The sequence below is a fragment of the Pelodiscus sinensis genome, chromosome 6, assembly GCF_052426305.1.
Source record: "Pelodiscus sinensis isolate ZL-2025 chromosome 6, ASM5242630v1, whole genome shotgun sequence".
Lineage (NCBI taxonomy): Eukaryota > Metazoa > Chordata > Testudines > Trionychidae > Pelodiscus > Pelodiscus sinensis.
In genome coordinates this window covers 122458692-122470907 of record NC_143057.1, presented here as the reverse complement: position 1 = coordinate 122470907, position 12216 = coordinate 122458692, and the positions used below count along the sequence as shown (strand labels likewise).

At 67.0% G+C, this 12216-nt stretch overlaps 6 non-coding genes across 6 annotated transcripts; all 6 read right to left on the bottom strand.

Moving 5' to 3' along the window:
* Nucleotides 1–1978: 1978 nt before the first annotated feature.
* TRNAP-AGG (transfer RNA proline (anticodon AGG)) lies at nt 1979–2050 on the bottom strand. Its single transcript has one exon. It is a non-coding gene; the product is annotated as a tRNA-Pro (tRNA).
* A 1884-nt stretch (nt 2051–3934) lies between these two features.
* Nucleotides 3935–4006, bottom strand: TRNAP-AGG (transfer RNA proline (anticodon AGG)). Its single transcript has one exon. It is a non-coding gene; the product is annotated as a tRNA-Pro (tRNA).
* A 1914-nt stretch (nt 4007–5920) lies between these two features.
* On the bottom strand, nt 5921–5992 carry TRNAP-AGG (transfer RNA proline (anticodon AGG)). Its single transcript has one exon. It is a non-coding gene; the product is annotated as a tRNA-Pro (tRNA).
* A 1903-nt stretch (nt 5993–7895) lies between these two features.
* TRNAP-AGG (transfer RNA proline (anticodon AGG)) lies at nt 7896–7967 on the bottom strand. Its single transcript has one exon. It is a non-coding gene; the product is annotated as a tRNA-Pro (tRNA).
* A 1898-nt stretch (nt 7968–9865) lies between these two features.
* TRNAP-AGG (transfer RNA proline (anticodon AGG)) lies at nt 9866–9937 on the bottom strand. Its single transcript has one exon. It is a non-coding gene; the product is annotated as a tRNA-Pro (tRNA).
* Nucleotides 9938–11826: 1889 nt separating this feature from the next.
* Nucleotides 11827–11898, bottom strand: TRNAP-AGG (transfer RNA proline (anticodon AGG)). Its single transcript has one exon. It is a non-coding gene; the product is annotated as a tRNA-Pro (tRNA).
* Nucleotides 11899–12216: the final 318 nt, after the last annotated feature.

Sequence of the window (12216 nt, the reverse complement as noted above, 5' to 3'; positions counted from 1 at the left end):
GGACCAGGGCTTGTCCGGGCGTTGAACCCGGGACCTCTCGCACCCTAAGCGAGAATCATACCCCTAGACCAAAAAGCCAGACTTGGGGGCAAGCTGGCTCCTGGCAGGCCTCACGAATTTGGCGGAAAGAGCAGGCAGCCGGAGGCACAAAGCGCCAAAGGCCCACGCCTCCGGGCACCTTTCCAAGCTGGCCTCCCGGGGCGGTCCATCCCGCTGCGAGAGCAAGAAAGAAAGCTCATTCGCGGCCTGACCTGGCTCGCACGCCACGCCACGCCACGGCACGGCACAGCACGGCACGCAAGTGGGGAGGAAAAGGCCGGCCAAAGTAGGCCCGGGACACCGGCAAGCACGCTCGTTGGCCGGGCCTCGTCCGGGAGCTCGGCGCTGGGCCTCTGCCGCCCCGAGAGCACCGGGCCGCCTTTGGCCTGGCCGCTCGTCCTCAAGCTTCTGGCCCGAGATCAAGCAGGCTGTAAAGCGTCTCCCCTCCCGAACGGCACTCCGAGTGCGCCACGCGGGGGGGGGGGGCGGGGGCTGTCGCCTGAGAGCCGGGGGCCTCGTGCGCGGCTGCAGTTTTCCAGCTGAGCTGGCGGCTCCGCCGCGGGCCTCGGGGCGGCAGCGTCTGCCCCTGCCCGGCGGGCAGATGGGCTCCGGCCGCCTCCCAGCCTCCGCCTCCTCCCCCGGCCGACCCTTCGGCCCCTCCCCTGCCTTCGGGTGCCCACTAGAAAGCACCTCCCCCCACCGCCTCCGCTAGAGCTGAGCCATTAAGCCCTGCCACCGGGGCTCGTGCCGGAGAGCGCCGTCCCCCCCGTTGGGGGACAGCGGGCGGCCGGGAGGAATTCCGGCCACCAGGTCACCCCATTGAATCCAATGGGGGACCACAGCCGACCACTTCCCGCCGCGCCTCCTCCAGCCATGCCTCGGCAACCAGCTTGCCGTGCCCCCGTGCCCACCTTCCAGCTCCCTGCTCAAGCCGCCTCTCAATTCAGACCGTCAGCCAGCAGCAGCTCGAGAGAAAAAGGGCAAGAAGGCCACAGCTCAGCGGGAAGTGGCAAGGGCTTGTCCGGGACTCGCACCCGGGACCTCTTGCTCCCAAAGCAAGAATCATGCTCCTAGACCAACAAGCCACGCCAGGCCTGCCTCCTGGTTCTGGCTTCCCAGTGGGAAAGGAACAAGCGGCTGCTAGCTGTGAGGCGGAGTCCGGAAGAGAGAAAGAAAGAAAGAGAAGGCGAGTGCTCCCCTTGCTAAAGCAATCAGTTCCCCGCAACAATGGCGTCGTGCTCGGGGCACGCTTGTAGCAGAAGTGGAATCGTCGGCCGTCTGAAGTCCGGCGCCTGGATGGCATCCTCTCCCGGGACGGGCCTTCCAGCCCTACAGCCGTCAGTTCCTAGCAGACGTGGTCCTGAGGGAAGGAGCCGGTCGGAAGACCAAAGGGAGGAGGCGCCCGCCAGACCCCTTCTGTGACCTTCAGCACGTGGAGGGGGGCCCACTGTTGTGGCTGTGGAAAAGCCATTGGCCAGATGGACCCTGTCGCGTGATAAAGCCCCCTGTCCGTGCAGGACTCGGTCCTCCTTTCGAGGCAGAAGCCTCGGCCCGCCAACCAGGCGGCAGCTTGGCAGGAAAGACCGACCGTTCAGGGTAGCTGGGTGCCTCCCCTGTGCTTCGTTGTTGCGCGGATGTTGCTCCACGGGCCCACTACGCTGCGTAGCCGTTCCCGCCAGTGGCCGGCTCGCTGTTGGCTGGGCCTGACTCCCGGAGCTGGAGCTTGAAGGAGAGGCGCAGAGCCAACGCCGGCATCTTGGAGTACCACAAGGACACGGGTAGCGTAACGTGAATGGGCGAGCGGGGCACCCAGCGGGAACATGGGTTGGGGCGCTGCTCCCGCCAAAGAGGGGGGCCCGTGACCTATCCGCAGGGCTGAAGTAAGAAAGAGGAGAACCACAGGCAAGCACGAGGCACGGCCCCAAGCAGGAACGAGCCAGGGCTTGTCCGGGAGTTGAACCCGGGACCTCTCGCACCCTAAGCGAGAATCATACCCCTAGACCAACAAGCCAGACCCGGGGCAAACTGGCGCCTGGCAGGCCTCACGAGTTTGGCGGAAAGAGCAGGCAGCCGGAGGCACAAAGCGCAAAAGGCCCACGCCTCCGGGCACCTTTCCAAGCTGGCCTCCCGGGGCGGTCCATCCCGCTGCGAGAGCAAGAAAGAAAGCTCCTTCGCGGCCTGACCTGGCTCGCACGCCACGGCACGGCACGGCACGCAAGTGGGGAGGAAAAGGCCGGCCAAAGTAGGCCCGGGACACCGGCAAGCACGCTCGTTGGCCTGGCCTCGTCCGGGAGCTCGGCGCTGGGCCTCTGCCGCCCCGAGAGCACCGGGCCGCCTTTGGCCTGGCTGCTTGCCCTCAAGCTTCTGGCCCGAGATCAAGCAGGCTGTGAAGCGTCTCCCCTCCCGAATGGCGCTCCGAGTGCGCCACGCGGGGGGGGCGGGGGCTTCCCCCCGAGAGCCGGGGGCCTCGTGCGCTGCTGCAGTTTTCCAGCTGAGCTGGCGGCTCCGCCGCGGGCCTCGGGGCGGCAGCGTCTGCCCCTGCCCGGCGGGCAGATGGGCTCCGGCCGCCTCCCAAACTCCGCCTCCTCCCCCGGCCGACCCTTCGGCCCCTCCCCTGCCTGCAGGTGCCCACTAGAAAGCACCTCCCCCCACCGCCTCCGCTAGAGCTGAGCCATTAAGCCCTGCCACCGGGGCTCGTGCCGGAGAGCGCCGTCCCCCCCGTTGGGGGACAGCGGGCGGCCGGGAGGAATTCCGGCCACCAGGTCACCCCATTGAATCCAATGGGGGCCCACAGCCGACCACTTCCCGCCGCGCCTCCTCCAGCCATGCCTCGGCAACCAGCTTGCCGTGCCCCCGTGCCCACCTTCCGGCTCCCTGCTCAAGCCGCCTCTCAATTCAGACCGTCAGCCAGCAGCAGCTCGAGAGAAAAAGGGGCAAGAAGGCCGCAGCTGAGCGGGAAGGGCAAGGGCTTGTCCGGGACTCGCACCCGGGACCTCTTGCTCCCAAAGCAAGAATCATGCTCCTAGACCAACAAGCCACGCCCGGCCTGCCTCTTGGTTCCCGCTTCCCAGCGGGAAAGGAACAAGCGGCTGCTAGCTGTGAGGCGGAGTCCGCAAGAGAGAAAGAAAGAGAAGGCGAGTGCTCCCCTTGCTAAAGCAATCAGTTCCGCGCAACAATGGCGTCGTTCTCGGGGCACGCTTGTAGCAGAGGTGGAATCGTCGGCCGTCTGAAGTCCGGCGCCTGGATGGCATCCTCTCCCGGGACGGGCCTTCCAGCTCCACAGCCGTCAGTTCCTAGCAGACGTGGTCCTGAGGGCAGGAGCCGGTCGGAAGACCAAAGGGAGGAGGCGCCCGCCAGACCCCTTCTGTGACCTTCAGCACGTGGAGGGGGGCCCACTGTTGTGGCTGTGGAAAGGCCATGGGCCAGATGGACCCTGTCGCGTGAGAAAGCCCCCCGTCCGTGCAGGACTCGGTCCTCCTTTCGAGGCAGACGCCTCGGCCCGCCAACCAGGCGGCAGCTTGGCAGGAAAGACCGACCGTTCAGGGTAGCTGGGTGCCTCCCCTGTGCTTCGTTGTTGCGCGGATGTTGCTCCACGGGCCCACTACGCTGCGTAGCCGTTCCCGCCAGAGGCCGGCTCGCTGTTGGCTGGGCCTGACTCCCGGAGCTGGAGCTTGAAGGAGAGGCGCAGAGCCAACGCCGGCATCTTGGAGTACCACAAGGACACGGGCACACGAGTAGCGTAACGTGAATGGGCGAGCGGGGCACCCAGCGGGAAGATGGGTTGGGGCGCTGCTCCCGCCAAAGAGGGGGCCCCGTGACCTATCCGTAGGGCTGAAGTAAGAAAGAGGAGAGCCACAGGCAAGCGCGAAGGACGGCCCCAAGCAGGAGAGGGCCAGGGCTTGTCCGGGAGTTGAACCCGGGACCTCTCGCACCCTAAGCGAGAATCATACCCCTAGACCAACAAGCCAGACCTGGGGCAAGCTGGCGCCTGGCAGGCCTCACGACTTTGACGGAAAGAGCAGGCAGCCGGAGGCACAAAGCGCAAAAGGCCCACGCCTCCGGGCACCTTTCCAAGCTGGCCTCCCGGGGCGGTCCATCCCGCTGCGAGAGCAAGAAAGAAAGCTCATTCGCGGCCTGACCTGGCTCGCACGCCACGCCACGCCACGCCACGGCACGGCACGGCACGGCACGGCACGCAAGTGGGGAGGAAAAGGCCGGCCAAAGTAGGCCCGGGACACCGGCAAGCACGCTCGTTGGCCCGGCCTCGTCCGGGAGCTCGGCGCTGGGCCTCTGCCGCCCCGAGAGCACCGGGCCGCCTTTGGCCTGGCCGCTCGTCCTCAAGCTTCTGGCCCGAGATCAAGCAGGCTGTAAAGCGTCTCCCCTGCCGAATGGCGCTCCGAGTGCGCCACGCGGGGAGGGGAGGGTGGGGGCTGTCCCCCGAGAGCCGGGGGCCTCGTGCGCGGCTGCAGTTTTCCAGCTGAGCTGGCGGCTCCGCCGCGGGCCTCGGGGCGGCAGCGTCTGCCCCTGCCCGGCGGGCAGATGGGCTCCGGCCGCCTCCCAAACTCCGCCTCCTCCCCCGGCCGACCCTTCGGCCCCTCCCCTGCCTTCAGGTGCCCACTAGAAAGCACCTCCCCCCACCGCCTCCACTAGAGCTGAGCCATTAAGCCCTGCCACCGGGGCTCGTGCCGGAGAGCGCCATCCCCCCCGTTGGGGGACAGCGGGCGGCCGGGAGGAATTCCGGCCACCAGGTCACCCCATTGAATCCAATGGGGGACCACAGCCGACCACTTCCCGCCGCGCCTCCTCCAGCCATGCCTCGGCAACCAGCTTGCCGTGCCCCCGTGCCCACCTTCCAGCTCCCTGCTCAAGCCGCCTCTCAATTCAGACCGTCAGCCAGCAGCAGCTCGAGAGAAAAAGGGCAAGAAGGCCACAGCTCAGCGGGAAGTGGCAAGGGCTTGTCCGGGACTCGCACCCGGGACCTCTTGCTCCCAAAGCAAGAATCATGCTCCTAGACCAACAAGCCACGCCCGGCCTGCCTCCTGGTTTTGGCTTCCCAGCGGGAAAGGAACAAGCGGCTGCTAGCTGTGAGGCGGCGTCCGGAAGAGAGAGAGAAAGAGAAGGCGAGTGCTCCCCTTGCTAAAGCAATCAGTTCCCCGCAACAATGGCGTCGTGCTCGGGGCACGCTTGCAGCAGAGGTGGAATCGTCGGCCGTCTGAAGTCCGGCGCCTGGATGGCATCCTCTCCCGGGACGGGCCTTCCAGCCCTACAGCCGTCAGTTCCTAGCAGACGTGGTCCTGAGGGAAGGAGCCGGTCGGAAGACCAAAGGGAGGAGGCGCCCGCCAGACCCCTTCTGTGACCTTCAGCACGTGGAGGGGGGCCCACTGTTGTGGCTGTGGAAAAGCCATTGGCCAGATGGACCCTGTCGCGTGATAAAGCCCCCCGTCCGTGCAGGACTCGGTCCTCCTTTCGAGGCAGAAGCCTCGGCCCGCCAACCAGGCGGCAGCTTGGCAGGAAAGACCGACCGTTCAGGGTAGCTGGGTGCCTCCCCTGTGCTTCGTTGTTGCGCGGATGTTGCTCCACGGGCCCACTACGCTGCGTAGCCGTTCCCGCCAGAGGCCGGCTCGCTGTTGGCTGGGCCTGACTCCCGGAGCTGGAGCTTGAAGGAGAGGCGCAGAGCCAACGCCGGCATCTTGGAGTACCACAAGGACACGGGCACATGAGTAGCGTAACGTGAATGGGCGAGCGGGGCACCCAGCGGGAAGATGGGTTGGGGCGCTGCAACCGCCAAAGAGGGGGCCCCGTGACCTATCCGCAGGGCTGAAGTAAGAAAGAGGAGAGCCACAGGGAAGCGCGAGGGACGGCCTCAAGCAGGAGAGGACCAGGGCTTGTCCGGGAGTTGAACCCGGGACCTCTCGCAACCTAAGCGAGAATCATACCCCTAGACCAACAAGCCAGACCTGGGGCAAGTTGGCGCCTGGCAGGCCTCACGACTTTGACGGAAAGAGCAGGCAGCCGGAGGCACAAAGCGCAAAAGGCCCACGCCTCCGGGCACCTTTCCAAGCTGGCCTCCCGGGGCGCTCCATCCCGCTGCGAGAGCAAGAAAGAAAGCTCATTCGCGGCCTGACCTGGCTCGCACGCCACGCCACGCCACGGCACGGCACGGCACGGCACGCAAGTGGGGAGGAAAAGGCCGGCCAAAGTAGGCCCGGGACACCGGCAAGCACGCTCGTTGGCCGGGCCTCGTCCGGGAGCTCGGCGCTGGGCCTCTGCCGCCCCGAGAGCACCGGGCCGCCTTTGGCCTGGCTGCTCGCCCTCAAGCTTCTGGCCCGAGATCAAGCAGGCTGTGAAGCGTCTCCCCTCCCGAATGGCGCTCCGAGTGCGCCACGCGGCAGGGGCGGGGGCTGCCCCCCGAGAGCCGGGGGCCTCGTGCGCGGCTGCAGTTTTCCAGCTGAGCTGGCGGCTCCGCCGCGGGCCTCGGGGCGGCAGCGTCTGCCCCTGCCCGGCGGGCAGATGGGCTCCGGCCGCCTCCCAGCCTCCGCCTCCTCCCCCGGCCGACCCTTCGGCCCCTCCACTGCCTTCAGGTGCCCACTAGAAAGCACCTCCCCCCACCGCCTCCGCTAGAGCTGAGCCATTAAGCCCTGCCACCGGGGCTCGTGCCGGAGAGCGCCGTCCCCCCCGTTGGGGGACAGCGGGCGGCCGGGAGGAATTCCGGCCACCAGGTCACCCCATTGAATCCAATGGGGGACCACAGCCGACCACTTCCCGCCGCGCCTCCTCCAGCCATGCCTCGGCAACCAGCTTCCCGTGCCCCCGTGCCCACCTTCCAGCTCCCTGCTCAAGACGCCTCTCAATTCAGACCGTCAGCCAGCAGCAGCTCGAGAGAAAAAGGGCAAGAAGGCCACAGCTCAGCGGGAAGTGGCAAGGGCTTGTCCGGGACTCGCACCCGGGACCTCTTGCTCCCAAAGCAAGAATCATGCTCCTAGACCAACAAGCCACGCCCGGCCTGCCTCCTGGGTCTCGCTTCCCAGCGGGAAAGGAACAAGCGGCTGCTAGCTGTGAGGCGGAGTCCGGAAGAGAGAGAGAAAGAAAGAGAAGGCGAGTGCTCCCCTTGCTAAAGCAATCAGTTCCCCGCAACAATGGCGTCGTTCTCGGGGCACGCTTGCAGCAGAGGTGGAATCGTCGGCCGTCTGAAGTCCGGCGCCTGGATGACATCCTCTCCCGGGACGGGCCTTCCAGGTCTACAGCCGTCAGTTCCTAGCAGACGTGGTCCTGAGGGCAGGAGCCGGTCGGAAGACCAAAGGGAGGAGGCGCCCGCCAGACCCCTTCTGTGACCTTCAGCACGTGGAGGGGGGCCCACTGTTGTGGCTGTGGAAAAGCCATTGGCCAGATGGACCCTGTCGCGTGAGAAAGCCCCCCGTCCATGCAGGACTCGGTCCTCCTTTCGAGGCGGACGCGTCGGCCCGCCAACCAGGCGGCAGCTTGGCAGGAAAGACCGACCGTTCAGGGTAGCTGGGTGCCTCCCCTGTGCTTCGTTGTTGCGCGGATGTTGCTCCACGGGCCCACTACGCTGCGTAGCCGTTCCCGCCAGAGGCCGGCTCGCTGTTGGCTGGGTCTGACTCCCGGAGCTGGAGCTTGAAGGAGAGGCGCAGAGCCAACGCCGGCATCTTGGAGTACCACAAGGACACGGGCACACGAGTAGCGTAACGTGAATGGGCGAGCGGGGCACCCAGCGGGAAGATGGGTTGGGGCGCTGCTCCCGCCAAAGAGGGGGCCCCGTGACCTATCCGCAGGGCTGAAGTAAGAAAGAGGAGAGCCACAGCCGAGCGCACAGGCCGGCCCCAAGCAGGAGAGGACCAGGGCTTGTCCGGGAGTTGAACCCGGGACCTCTCGCACCCTAAGCGAGAATCATACCCCTAGACCAACAAGCCAGACATGGGGACAAGCTGGCTCCTGGCAGGCCTCACGAATTTGGCGGAAAGAGCAGGCAGCCGGAGGCACAAAGCGCAAAAGGCCCACGTCTCCGGGCACCTTTCCAAGCTGGCCTCCCGGGGCGGTCCATCCCGCTGCGAGAGCAAGAAAGAAAGCTCATTCGCGGCCTGACCTGGCTCGCACGCCACGCCGCGGCACGGCACAGCACGCACGTGGGGAGGAAAAGGCCGGCCAAAGTAGGCCCGGGACATCGGCAAGCACGCTCGTTGGCCGGGCCTCGTCCGGGAGCTCGGCGCTGGGCCTCTGCCGCCCCGAGAGCACCGGGCCGCCTTTGGCCTGGCTGCTCGTCCTCAAGCTTCTGGCCCGAGATCAAGCAGGCTGTGAAGCGTCTCCCATCCCGAACGGCGCTCCGAGTGCGCCACGCGGGGGGGGGGGGCGGGGGCTGTCCCCCGAGAGCCGGGGGCCTCGTGCGCGGCTGCAGTTTTCCAGCTGAGCTGGCGGCTCCGCCGCGGGCCTCGGGGCGGCAGCGTCTGCCCCTGCCCGGCGGGCAGATGGGCTCCGGCCGCCTCCCAGCCTCCGCCTCCTCCCCCGGCCGACCCTTCGGCCCCTCCCCTGCCTTCAGGTGCCCACTAGAAAGCACCTCCCCCCACCGCCTCCGCTAGAGCTGAGCCATTAAGCCCTGCCACCGGGGCTCGTGCCGGAGAGCGCCGTCCCCCCCGTTGGGGGACAGCGGGCGGCCGGGAGGAATTCCGGCCACCAGGTCACCCCATTGAATCCAATGGGGGACCACAGCCGACCACTTCCCGCCGCGCCTCCTCCAGCCATGCCTCGGCAACCAGCTTGCCGTGCCCCCGTGCCCTCCTTCCAGCTCCCTACTCAAGACGCCTCTCAATTCAGACCGTCAGCCAGCAGCAGCTCGACAGAAAAAGGGCAAGAAGGCCACAGCTCAGCGGGAAGTGGCAAGGGCTTGTCCGGGACTCGCACCCGGGACCTCTTGCTCCCAAAGCAAGAATCATGCTCCTAGACCAACAAGCCACGCCCGGCCTGCCTCCTGGTTCTGGCTTCCCAGCGGGAAAGGAACAAGCGGCTGCTAGCTGTGAGGTGGAGTCCGGAAGAGAGAGAGAAAGAAAGAGAAGGCGAGTGCTCCCCTTGCTAAAGCAATCAGTTCCCCGCACCAATGGCGTCGTGCTCGGGGCACGCTTGCAGCAGAGGTGGAATCGTCGGCCGTCTGAAGTCCGGCGCCTGGATGACATCCTCTCCCGGGACGGGCCTTCCAGCCCTACAGCCGTCAGTTCCTAGCAGACGTGGTCCTGAGGGCAGGAGCCGGTCGGAAGACCAAAGGGAGGAGGCGCCCGCCAGACCCCTTCTGTGACCTTCAGCACGTGGAGGGGGGCCCACTGTTGTGGCTGTGGAAAAGCCATTGGCCAGATGGACCCTGTCGCGTGAGAAAGCCCCCCGTCCGTGCAGGACTCGGTCCTCCTTTCGAGGCAGACGCCTCGGCCCGCCAACCAGGCGGCAGCTTGGCAGGAAAGACCGAGCGTTCAGGGTAGCTGGGTGCCTCCCCTGAGCTTCGTTGTTGCGCGGATGTTGCTCCACGGGCCCACTACGCTGCGTAGCCGTTCCCGCCAGAGGCCGGCTCGCTGTTGGCTGGGCCTGACTCCCGGAGCTGGAGCTTGAAGGAGAGGCGCAGAGCCAGCGCCAGCATCTTGGAGTACCACAAGGACACGGGGACACGAGTAGCGTAACGTGAATGGGCGAGCGGGGCACCCAGCGGGAAGATGGGTTGGAGCGCTGCTCCCGCCAAAGAGGGGGCCCCGTGACCTATCCGCAGGGCTGAAGTAAGAAAGAGGAGAGCCACAGCCGAGCGCACGGGCCGGCCCCAAGCAGGAGAGAACCAGGGCTTGTCCGGGAGTTGAACCCGGGACCTCTCGCACCCTAAGCAAGAATCATACCCCTAGACCAACAAGCCAGACCTGGGGGCAAGCTGGCTCCTGGCAGGCCTCACGAATTTGGCGGAAAGAGCAGGCAGCCGGAGGCACAAAGCGCAAAAGGCCCACGCCTCCGGGCACCTTTCCAAGCTGGCCTCCCAGGGCGCTCCATCCCGCTGCGAGAGCAAGAAAGAAAGCTCATTCGCGGCCTGACCTGGCTCGCACGCCACGCCGCGGCACGGCACAGCACGCACGTGGGGAGGAAAAGGCCGGCCAAAGTAGGCCCGGGACACCGGCAAGCACGCTCGTTGGCCGGGCCTCGTCCGGGAGCTCGGCGCTGGGCCTCTGCCGCCCCGAGAGCACCGGGCCGCCTTTGGCCTGGCTGCTCGTCCTCAAGCTTCTGGCCCGAGATCAAGCAGGCTGTAAAGCGTCTCCCATCCCGAACGGCGCTCCGAGTGCGCCACGCCCGGGGGGGGGCGGGGGCTGTCCCCCGAGAGCCGGGGGCCTCGTGCGCGGCTGCAGTTTTCCAGCTGAGCTGGCGGCTCCGCCGCGGGCCTCGGGGCGGCAGCGTCTGCCCCTGCCCGGCGGGCAGATGGGCTCCGGCCGCCTCCCAGCCTCCGCCTCCTCCCCCGGCCGACCCTTCGGCCCCTCCCCTGCCTTCAGGTGCCCACTAGAAAGCACCTCCCCCCACCGCCTCCGCTAGAGCTGAGCCATTAAGCCCTGCCACCGGGGCTCGTGCCGGAGAGCGCCGTCCCCCCCGTTGGGGGACAGCGGGCGGCCGGGAGGAATTCCGGCCACCAGGTCACCCCATTGAATCCAATGGGGGACCACAGCCGACCACTTCCCGCCGCGCCTCCTCCAGCCATGCCTTGGCAACCAGCTTGCCGTGCCCCCGTGCCCTCCTTCCAGCTCCCTACTCAAGCCGCCTCTCAATTCAGACCGTCAGCCAGCAGCAGCTCGACAGAAAAAGGGCAAGAAGGCCACAGCTCAGCGGGAAGTGGCAAGGGCTTGTCCGGGACTCGCACCCGGGACCTCTTGCTCCCAAAGCAAGAATCATGCTCCTAGACCAACAAGCCACGCCCGGCCTGCCTCCTGGTTCTGGCTTCCCAGCGGGAAAGGAACAAGCGGCTGCTAGCTGTGAGGTGGAGTCCGGAAGAGAGAGAGAAAGAAAGAGAAGGCGAGTGCTCCCCTTGCTAAAGCAATCAGTTCCCCGCACCAATGGCGTCGTTCTCGGGGCACGCTTGCAGCAGAGGTGGAATCGTCGGCCGTCTGAAGTCCGGCGCCTGGATGACATCCTCTCCCGGGACGGGCCTTCCAGCCCTACAGCCGTCAGTTCCTAGCAGACGTGGTCCTGAGGGCAGGAGCCGGTCGGAAGACCAAAGGGAGGAGGCGCCCGCCAGACCCCTTCTGTGACCTTCAGCACGTGGAGGGGGGCCCACTGTTGTGGCTGTGGAAAAGCCATTGGCCAGATGGACCCTGTCGCGTGAGAAAGCCCCCCGTCCGTGCAGGACTCGGTCCTCCTTTCGAGGCAGACGCCTCGGCCCGCCAACCAGGCGGCAGCTTGGCAGGAAAGACCGAGCGTTCAGGGTAGCTGGGTGCCTCCCCTGAGCTTCGTTGTTGCGCGGATGTTGCTCCACGGGCCCACTACGCTGCGTAGCCGTTCCCGCCAGAGGCCGGCTCGCTGCTGGCTGGGCCTGACTCCCGGAGCTGGAGCTTGAAGGAGAGGCGCAGAGCCAACGCCGGCATCTTGGAGTACCACAAGGACACGGGTAGCGTAACGTGAATGGGCGAGCGGGGCACCCAGCGGGAAGATGGGTTGGGGCGCTGCTCCCGCCAAAGAGGGGGCCCCGTGACCTATCCGCAGGGCTGAAGTAAGAAAGAGGAGAGCCACAGCTGAGCGCACGGGCCGGCCCCAAGCAGGAGAGGACCAGGGCTTGTCCGGGAGTTGAACCCGGGACCTCTCGCACCCTAAGCGAGAATCATACCCCTAGACCAACAAGCCAGACCTGGGGGCAAGCTGGCTCCTGGCAGGCCTCACGAATTTGGCGGAAAGAGCAGGCAGCCGGAGGCACAAAGCGCCAAAGGCCCACGCCTCCAGGCACCTTTCCAAGCTGGCCTCCCGGGGCGGTCCATCCCGCTGCGAGAGCAAGAAAGAAAGCTCATTCGCGGCCTGACCTGGCTCGCACGCCACGCCACGCCACGCCACGGCACGGCATGCACGTGGGGAGGAAAAGGCCGGCCAAAGTAGGCCCGGGACACCGGCAAGCACGCTCGTTGGCCGGGCCTCGTCCGGGAGCTCGGCGCTGGGCCTCTGCCGCCC